Here is a 10,974-nt window from a genome sequence, read left to right on the forward strand (position 1 = left end):
GTTATGTATATAAGGTTACAATGGCAGTTTGAAAAGTCTTGTTATGTATATCAATCACCGCTTAACCGTACACATGGAAAACATGATACTTGTTGTTGTTAGTTCATGGACATGCATGATCCTTAACATCCTCTAAGCTTTTTCTTAATTATTTTTTTGGCCGAGGCCAACTAGGTTGTGGTCATACTCGCTAAATTTCGGGGCACAACATACGTGCATCATAACTAGTGAACATTCTCGCTTCTCATTTTAAGATGTAGCCGTGCACATTATATGCACACCACATGCACATTACGGAAATTTTTTTATCAAATTTATGCAATTTGACACTTGAACCAGAAATTGTTCCATCCCAATTTTATTGCACGTCAAAACTTAAAATTTATTCCACAACCCATAGGCCTCAACATGAAACACAAACCCTAATTTAACTTCTAAGTATTAATTCATTTGGATTTTTGGGTTAGCTTAGATATGTGAGCATATCATGTGCATGTTGTGTACATACAGTGGGCAAATCTTGAAAAATTAATCAAACAAAACACCAATATTTAATGACTGGGCTTTGTTCTCACCCTTGATGCGAGTCCAGTGGTGGTGGTCTCGAGCCTCGGTTGTTTGCCATGTTGCTGGCAAATGACCAGAAAACTCGTGGCATGCTTGAGTTTCAATCCCAACGATCGAGGTTGAGATTCGTGACAAGGGTAGGTGTTTTGGACTCATGAAGACGAGATGAAATTGGTGGTGGCTTCGATTTGGACGGTGTTGGTTGGGATGATAGTGCACCGTATGTGCACAGTGAAAAGGAGAGAGAATGTGTGAGGGAGAAAGTGAGAGAAGAAAGAGGAGGGGGAGAGAGTAGCAAGAGAGAAATAAGAAAATGGGAGCAAATAACCCATTTATATACAAGGGCAATTAAGTCATTTCAAGGTGTAGGAAAATCCTATTTCTGTCCGATTTTTGTGCATAGCGTGTGCATGGTGTGTGGATATTTGAAATGTCTTATTTATGTCCCAAGATTAAGAAACTATCTTATTTCTGGGTATTTCCCAATAAATGGCTTCAACCGTATATATTCATAACTCCAACTAGTCCCTAGGCTATTGCTATTTATCTCCCTTGAAAGTGAATCTCATGTCGAAAAAAATAAGGGATCTTGCATGTACTTATAAGAAGTTGGGCTACTCCTAATATTTATAATTAGTTATATGGTGGAACCCCAAGTTCGTTCATCGTATCAAAGCAGGTTGACCCAAGTGAAGCTCAACGCTACATATGTTTCATGTTACCTAATTTGTGTTGTCCACGTGTTAGGCTTAAATGGTCACCACACCTGATGACACGTTTTGTGAGTAAATCCCACATTAGAGACCTTGCATGTTCTTATAAGGAGTTTGGCTACTCCTCGTATTGCCAATTGGTTTTATGGTGGAACCTTAATTTCTTCACCACTTACAACTTTGCAAGTTCGACTCATATCGATTGTGAGGACGGTATTTGTTTGTGATAATTTTAATACCTAACTGTGGCTAGTGATCCTCGTGTTACCCAAACGTAGTTAAGGATGGGCACATGTCGGGTAATGGAATTTTTGAACTTGAAATTGGTCTGAACCGGCTCATTTGAAACAAGCTGGTTCGGACCCAGTCCATAGAAGGAAACAACGTCATTCAAGTTGTCTTCCCTTATCGTCGAGCTCGAATTGTTTCCTTTTTAACAACCTAGATGCTTAAATAAGAAAATACCCAAAACCCACCTTCAACACCATCTTCTCCGAGACCAGTGCCAGAAGGCACGTCCCTCACCCCATCTTCGTCAACTTGGAGACCACCGTCATCGACGTGGTCTACTATCATCGTCGCACCACCTTCATTTATCTTCGATATCCGTTATCCTGAAGGTTTCTCGGATCCCCGTGCCATCTTCGATTTGAAGTTTGAGATTTTGATCTGGAGCCTCACGCCATCGTTTATCTGAGTATGAGATTATGATATGGAGCATCACGCCATCTTCGTCGATCGAAGTCAGGAGATATAGATCTCGAGTTGGGATTGGGAGATATGAGTGAGAGACAAAGAAAGAGGAGGAAGTTCGACTATGATATGGCTGGGCCACTACGTTGCTATGAATGTGAGTGTGATGCGAGTCTAAGAGATTGAGACTGAAAGGGAGACAGTATGACACACCCCGACCTAAATCAGGGCATGCTGGCCGTCACGTGGGAGTGATGTAACCATGTGCACAGTGCGGAAACAATAAAGATATAATGGAATTGCAAAGGAATAAAAAACCAAACTACTAGCAGAACTAGCTAAGATAGAGTGTTAGTGAGAGATTAAACGTGAAATACACAACCAGAGCATAAATATACTAAGTGCAGTCAAGCAGGACAAGTGCTAATTATACAACACTCAACGGTAATCCTACATTATGATGTTCTTGTTGGAAGTATGCCCACAAAGCCACTCATTTGATGTAATAGCTTTTTGGAATACTTATTGTGTTAAACTATTATATGTTTAATGGAGGGCAATCTTATTGTTAATCACTATTTATTTGTATCATGTGTTTAAGCAATAAGGGAATCCAAGGAATGTATTTGTTCTAAGAGATAAGTGATCTAATGAGTTAGATTATCGAGACCTTTCTCTTATGTTCATTCCTAAAACGTTCCTAGCCATAGGATTGCTAATTGGGCATTGACAATCCGCTAAGGCTAGTATGTGTTATGTTGACTCAATCGTGAGTATAACTAGTCTCAAGTCATTTGGTGTTGGACACTAAGACAAACACATAGGTGCTCGAAAGAGTACTCGAGTACACTGAACTACGATCAAAAGAGAGTTCGAACATACATGTCATGTATGAACTCTAAGGTTGCAAAATGCAAAGTAGTCCTTTGACCTGAGGCATCATCGATGTCTAATGGTTAGGTCCTTGATCTTTGATCCTGTCAACGGCATTCCTTTGGAGTGTCCACGGCATTGTTGGGGTCAAGCTATCTAGTCATGTAGGCATATGAATGTACAACAAGGGATCTCTAACCTTCCATGGTGGAGGGAGAATACTCTAAGATATGATTCTAAAGTCTTTGGCCAAAGCAAATGAATATGACTTAGGAAGTTTGTTCCAAATCATATTCAAGGGAATCATATAGGAAAGTATCACATTGGATAGTAGACATGAAACCAACTATCACTTAAACAATGTGATTAAGAGTATTGTATTAGAGAAGGACCGTATTGCATTGTAATTGTAACTGGATAGGTTCTCCAACCAATTCTACTTAGCTTGGGTAACCATGACATACTGCTAGGTGTCACTCATGGTTTGTGGAAGCCCAAATGATTAGGTAACACTAATCATTAAAGGGAGAATTGAAATGTGGTTTCAATTCACAATCGATAGTTAAGAGTAACATCGCCCACTGCCTCGCTAATTGGAACCTAATGGATCGTACACCGAGTAAGGATGTATGTGAAGAAATTATATGAAATGGATAAGCAATTAAATGGTTTAATTGAAGAATGGTCAAGATTAATTAATTAGTTAATTAATTATACGAAAGGTTCGTATTGGGCTTATATGTTGGTTTTGGGTTACGGGGCCCAAAAGCGTTTTGGTCCAAAAGGCCCATTATGTTTAAGTTGTATGACAACTAAAACAAAATGGGCAAATAGCCCAATAACAATAAGGAGGGCCGGCCATTAGGGTGAATTGCAAGTTTGCTTAATTGCAAGCTTGCCACTCACCAAAGAAATGAAGTATAAAAGGAATTTTATAGCTTTATTTTCATTAAGGTGTTTTCTAATTGAAATTGGGTGAAACGTTCTCTCCATTTTCTTCCAAGAGGGCAGCCACTAAAGGAAGGGACATCTAGCAATCTCTTCTTCCTTAAGTCATCCATATCATCTTCATAAAATACATCCTTGGTGTAGAGAATTAGAGACATCAAGCTTTTGGTGTTTTGGAGAACAAATCCTTATTTCTCAAATCTTCAAAGGAGCACCAAAGGGAGGATAACACAAGGAGGATTCAAGGAGCTTGGAGGTGACTTGAAGGCCCTCCACTTGGGTGAATCCCTTGTGTAAACAAGGATGATGTTCAAGGGTAAAGAAACTCTAAATCTTTACTTCTCTTTAATGTTGTTAAAGAGTTTATTTTGGTTCACCATATACTAGGCTTTGAAAGTCATGGGTTTTATGAATTGTTTTTGGATGCATGCCTACTTTAAAGTGTTAATTGCTAGCATATGTATTCAAATGTTCATACTTGTTCTTAGTTAGGACAAAATTTTTCCTTCAAGTGGTATCAGAGCCTAGGCCTAGTTTATGGTGAATCCTTTTGGGTTTTGTGATGTTCATGTTTTGTGATTTAAATGTTGTAAATGTTACAAGCTTTGTTCTTGCTTTTGAATATATAAATTTTGCTAGAAAATTTAGCATCTCAAATGTTGTAGATGTATTTCATTTAAGCATGAATATTGGAACTAAAATTTGGTGCCATGTGTTTTGGGAAATTCGGCCAAATCCAAAGGGTGATTTTTAGGGTTCATGTTTGGCTTGTTAAAATGGTTTTAAAGTGACTTATGGAACCCCTAAGTACCCTAGGATATAAGCCCTCTTTTGAGTGGTGAAAAATTGAGTTTTGATGAGTGAAAACATTCATGGGGCTATTATGAGTTTTCATGAGTGTTCTTCAATGTTCTTGAAGTTCTTGCCAAGAACATAAAGTTTTGAAGTTTTGATTCAAAAGTTTTATGTTTTTCATAAAGTTTTGGTTTATATTTGATGGGTGATGATTATTGATGAAGGATAATAAATATATTAATTGTTAGACAAAATTTCATTATTGTTTGACAAAAATTTCTTACAAACTTATCCTTATCACATTTACATCACCTAATAAAATCAACTTGCAAAACTTTTAGAAATTTTTCATTTATCTTATCTCCTTGGCCGGCCACCCCATCAAGTGGGGTATTTTTGGGTCTTTTGTGCAATTACATAAAGTTTTGATACTTTTGTGTATTTGCATTTTGGCCCAAAAATTTACGTTTTTACGTTAAGGCCCAAAAACTCTAAAGGACAAATTGTTTTGATCCTTTAATGATGGTTTTGCATTATTAAAATTTTGGGATCTAGTTGTAATTACATGAAGTTGTGGACTATTGTGTTTTTACAAAGTGACCCCAAAAGTTTTTGTATTTGCATTATGGCCCAATTGTTGTGGTCATAGTTTCCTATTGGCCCAAAAGGATGAGAACAAAATTGTTTTGTCTCTTTAATGAGAATTGGATTTTCATTTCATTTAGTTCCATTTAAATCAATTCTATGGATCCAAAAACCAATTGTTTAAAATTGTTTTCTTAGTTAATATGATTGATTAAGAAAAGGGTGATTATGAACCAAAGGCCACGATAATTGAGCTATGTGATTGGCCGATAAACATTATGAATGTTTGGGTTTTAGTAGTGTAGATTTGAATGTAATTTGATTAATTCAAGTTGTTGTAAATGGACATAAGTCCATTATTTGATTTGTGTTGTAAAAGGGCATAAGCCCTTATTATTATTTCATGTATTCCTTTTGTTTATTTGTATGCAAAATGGAATAGTTGGGTCCAACGCCCAATAGGAAATAACGGTTTAATTGGATTAAACGCGTAACTAAAATCAACAACTATCTACCTTAAACCCAAGGTCCAACACAAGGCTCGTGTTGGATCAAATCGAACGGTTCATAATCATCCTAAAAACCTAATATGACTATATAGTCCATATGAGGATGCAATGCGTTCGTTAGTAGTTCCATATAGTCTCGCTTGTTTCAACGAAACAGTGGGAGTATTATATGCTACTAATTCATATTAACTTGGACCAATGGTTGTGATAGGCCCAAGTTCTTTTAATGTGATTAAAATGTTTTGATGTAGCCCAAAACTATTCCCTCAAAATGAAGATTTAAGTTGATAAGCGAGAGATGTTTAGAACATCTCTTCGTAGGCCTTCCACCGTGGTGGGCTCCAAGCGTTTGTGACTCATACACCGGCTTCACCCTATCATGGGGGAGTACAAAGTATGCGCTTACATCCAGGAGGAGTCCATAAACATACGATGAGGTGAGTGTAGGCAACGAGGATAGCCGATATCATATCATTGTGAGGCTATTCTTGAACCCCTTCACACACTAAGCATGGTGGGAATAACTTAAACTAAGTGCAATGGTGCCGATATCGTATCATCGTGAGGCAACATTCTCTAGAGGCCAAACGGATGGGTAATTACAAAAGTTGTAAATGAATAATGCGTTATTCTCTCATCATTATTTTTGCTAACCAATATCGTATCATCGTGAGGTGGGCTTGGTAATGGTGAGTCTCCCATAACCCGCTAAGAGTTCAATATAACTCTCGAATTCTATTGAGGGATGTGGAATTTGCCAAAAATAGTGGGTGGTACTATTTGATTTAAAGACCCAATCAAATAGTTTTAAACAAACAATCTAATACGATTTCTGTTATGTTATGTAGTGAACGACATGCCTAAAATTATACCCACCATTATACTTGACAAAAGGGGCCTTAAGGGCCAACGTTTCCTTGCTTGGTATCGCCATATTGAGAATGTCTCAAAAGTGAAAGACATATTGTATGTGCTTAAGCAATCCCCTCCTCATGTACCTCCTACGAAACTAGCTTCAAAGGAGGAGTGTCAAAATTATATTAGACACTATGAGGATGACTTACAAGCCAAATGCTTAATCCTTACTTCACTTAGTGAGGAGCTTATGAAGCTACATAAGCACATGGACACTTCTTGTGCCATGGTTGAAAGTTTGCATAAGATGCATGACATTGAGACTAGTAATGTACGATTCTCAAATGTTTGTAGTCTAATGAATGCCAAGATGGCAAAGGGGGCATCGGTTCATAAACATGGACAAAAGATGGAAAAGATATTTAAAGATCTTAAAAGTTTAGGAACTTCCATCGATGGGAAAATGGCCCAAGACTTTTTCCTTGCATCTCTCTCGGATGATTTCACTAAGTTTATTGTAAACTATAAAGTGAATAGATTCGATCATTCTTTGAAAGAGATGATTGACATGTGCTGTAGATTTGAAAAAGGTTTCAAAATGGACAGTGGGAGTGAGAATGCAAACATAAGGAAAAGGTTGCATAAGAAGAAGGCAAAGAAATCCAAAGGAACATGCTTTCATTGTGGAAAGGATGAACGTTGGAAGAAGAAATACAGGGTGCGCATTGCGAGCCTTATGACACGAACTTTTGAAGAGACTATTTCTGTCATAGAGAGTTCTTTTACAGTGGGCTCCAATTCCTGGATATTTGATTCAGGCGCTAGTCAACATATCTGTAATACGATGCAGGGACTAGTAGGGAGCAAGTCACTGAGCAATGGGGAGATGATTGTGCGAGTTGGGAACGGCACTAAAATCTCAGTAAAAGCAATAGGCACCTATATGCTTAACCTACCCTCTGGGGAAGTCCTGGAACTTAAAAATTGTTTATATTTTCCTTCATGTATAAAGAATTTGATTTCCATCTCTAAGCTTTTACGAGATGGGCACTCAGTATTGTTTGACAAAATGAGTTGCACTTTATACTTGAATGGTCGTATTATCTCTCATGGTAATATGATAGAGGGACTTTTTCACCTAGAGACGAATAGTGGGTTGCACTGTATTGAAAGCGGGAATACCTCAAAACCCAAAAGGGCTAGAGAAGGTGTTAACCAAGAAAAGATGTGGCATCTAAACTTGGACATGTGAACCTTGATAAGATTCGCAAGATGTCGAAAGACGGATATTTCCGCCCATTAGGTAATGACCAGATGGGTACTTGTGAATGTTGCTTGAAAGGGAAAATGACCAAATCTCCATTTACTGGAAAAGGAGAGCGTGCCACTGAAATTCTAGGGTTAATCCACACTGACGTTTGTGGACCTATGTCTACTACGTCGAGAGGAGGCTTCTCCTACTATATCACATTCACCGACGATCACTCTCGGTTTGGCTATGTGTATCTTATGAAGTGCAAGTCAGAATCCTTTGAAAGGTTCAAAGAATTCAAGAATGAAGTTGAGAAGCAAACTGGGAAACAGATAAAGACCCTAAGATCAGATCGAGGGGGTGAATATCTGAGTAATGAGTTCCTAGATTATCTCAAAGAGTGTGGAATAATATCACAGTGGACTCCTCCAGGAACTCCTCAACTTAATGGAGTTTCTGAAAGGAGAAATCGAACCTTGATGAACATGGTTCGTTCTATGATGAGTTCCGCTGATCTACCAGTAACATTCTGGGGATATGCTCTATATACAGCAGCTTACTTGCTTAATAGAGTACCTTCCAAGTCAGTTCCACAAACGCCCTATGAGATATGGCATGGAAGAAAGCCAAGTCTTAAACATGTTAAGATTTGGGGTTGTGAAGCATATGTCAAGAAGCTTGAAGCTACTAAGCTTGAAGCGAGATCAGTAAGATGTTATTTTGTGGGATATCCTAAAGAAACTATGGGATATGAGTTCTACCATCCTGACGACCAGAAAGTCTTTGTCGCCAGAAATGCTATGTTTCTTGAAGAACAATTTGTTCTCAAAGGAACTATAAGCAAACAGATGGAAATTAATGAGATTAATAATGAACCACAAATGAGCACTCGACATATTGACAATCCTGTTCCTAAACCCCTAGCTCCACGTAGATCTGAACGGGTTAGTAAGCCACCTGAAAGGTATGGCTTAGACAATGACTTTGATGAATTGTGCCTTCTAGGTGACAATGAAACAAAGGAGGACCCTAGAGACTACACTGAAGCAATGTCCGACATTGATTCAAAGAGATGGCAAGAGGCTATGAAATCCGAGATGGATTCCATGTATCAAAATCAGGTCTGGACTCTTGTAGACCCTCCAGAAGGTATTGTACCTGTTGGAAACAAATGGGTCTTCAAGAGGAAGATAGGCGTTGATGGGAACGTGGAGACTTATAAGGCTAGACTAGTAGCCAAGGGTTATAGGCAAAGAGAAGGGATTGACTATGAAGAAACCTTCTCTCCTGTAGCCATGATTAAGTCCATTCGGATTTTGCTTGCGATAGCTGCGTACCATGATTATGAGATATGGCAAATGGACGTGAAGACGGCCTTTCTGAACGGCTACCTAGAGGAAGAGCTCTATATGACTCAACCCGAAGGTTTCGTGTCCAAGTCTGAAAAGACTAAGGTATGCAAGCTCCAAAGGTCCATTTATGGACTTAAGCAAGCCTCCAGGAGCTGGAACATTCGTTTCGACACTGAAATCAAAACGTTTGGTTTTACTCAAAACGAAGACGACAATTGTGTTTATCAAAAGGTCGTTGGGGATGCAGTAGTATTCCTAGTGTTATATGTAGATGACATATTACTATTCGGGAATGACACTGCAATACTTTCTTCTGTAAAAGTGTGGTTGTCCAAAACCTTCCACATGAAAGATTTGGGAGATGCATCTTATGTACTTGGGATAAAGCTCTATCGTGATAGATCTAGAAAATTAATTGGATTATCCCAATCTATGTACATTGATAAGGTGCTAAGTAGGTTCCAGATGGAACAATCTAAGAAAGGTTTTCTTCCTGTTGGACATGGAATTCACCTTTCTAAATCCATGGAACCTAAAACTCCTGAAGAGATACGGCAAATGAGTTGTGTTCCTTATGCTTCAGCCATAGGAAGTCTTATGTATGCCATGATATGCACAAGGCCAGATATTGCATATGCTGTGAGCATTACTAGTCGATATCAATCTAACCCAGGATCAGAACACTGGGGAGCTGTCAAGACGGTCCTTAAGTACTTAAGAAGAACTAAGGACATGTTCCTCGTGTATGGAGGAGCATCAGAGTTGCGAGTGGAAGGCTATACAGACGCAGATTTCCAATCTGACGTCGATGATAGAAGTTCCAACTCCGGATATGTATTCACTCTGAATGGTGGGGCTGTCAGTTGGAAAAGCAAGAAGCAAAGTGTAATTGCTGATTCCACGACAGAGGCTGAATATGTCGCTGCAGCTGAAGCCGGCAAAGAAGCGTTCTGGATGAAGAAGTTCATCGCTGAACTTGGGGTGGTTCCAACCATTACATCACCAGTAACTTTGTACTGTGATAATAGTGGGGCGATAGCTCAAGCCAAGGAACCCAGGGCACATCAAAAGAACAAGCATATTGACAGACGCTTTAATATCATTAGAAGATATGCTGCCGAGGGGAAAATCAATATCCTCAAAGTTGCTTCAGCCGATAACGTAGCAGATCCACTGACAAAGCCAATGTCTCAGATCCAGCTTGACCGTCATATGGAAAAGATGGGTATTAGATACATGGGAAGGTGGCTTTGAGTGCAAGTGGGAGATTGTTGGAAGTATGCCCACAAAGCCACTCATTTGATGTAATAGCTTTTTGGAATACTTATTGTGTTAAACTATTATATGTTTAATGGAGGGCAATCTTATTGTTAATCACTATTTATTTGTATCATGTGTTTAAGCAATAAGGGAATCCAAGGAATGTATTTGTTCTAAGAGATAAGTGATCTAATGAGTTAGATTATCGAGACCTTTCTCTTATGTTCATTCCTAAAACGTTCCTAGCCATAGGATTGCTAATTGGGCATTGACAATCCGCTAAGGCTAGTATGTGTTATGTTGACTCAATCGTGAGTATAACTAGTCTCAAGTCATTTGGTGTTGGACACTAAGACAAACACATAGGTGCTCGAAAGAGTACTCGAGTACACTGAACTACGATCAAAAGAGAGTTCGAACATACATGTCATGTATGAACTCTAAGGTTGCAAAATGCAAAGTAGTCCTTTGACCTGAGGCATCATCGATGTCTAATGGTTAGGTCCTTGATCTTTGATCCTGTCAACGGCATTCCTTTGGAGTGTCCACGGCATTGTTGGGGTCAAGCTATC

This window comes from Malus sylvestris, chromosome 15 (assembly GCF_916048215.2).
Source record: "Malus sylvestris chromosome 15, drMalSylv7.2, whole genome shotgun sequence".
NCBI classification, from domain to species: Eukaryota; Viridiplantae; Streptophyta; class Magnoliopsida; order Rosales; family Rosaceae; genus Malus; species Malus sylvestris.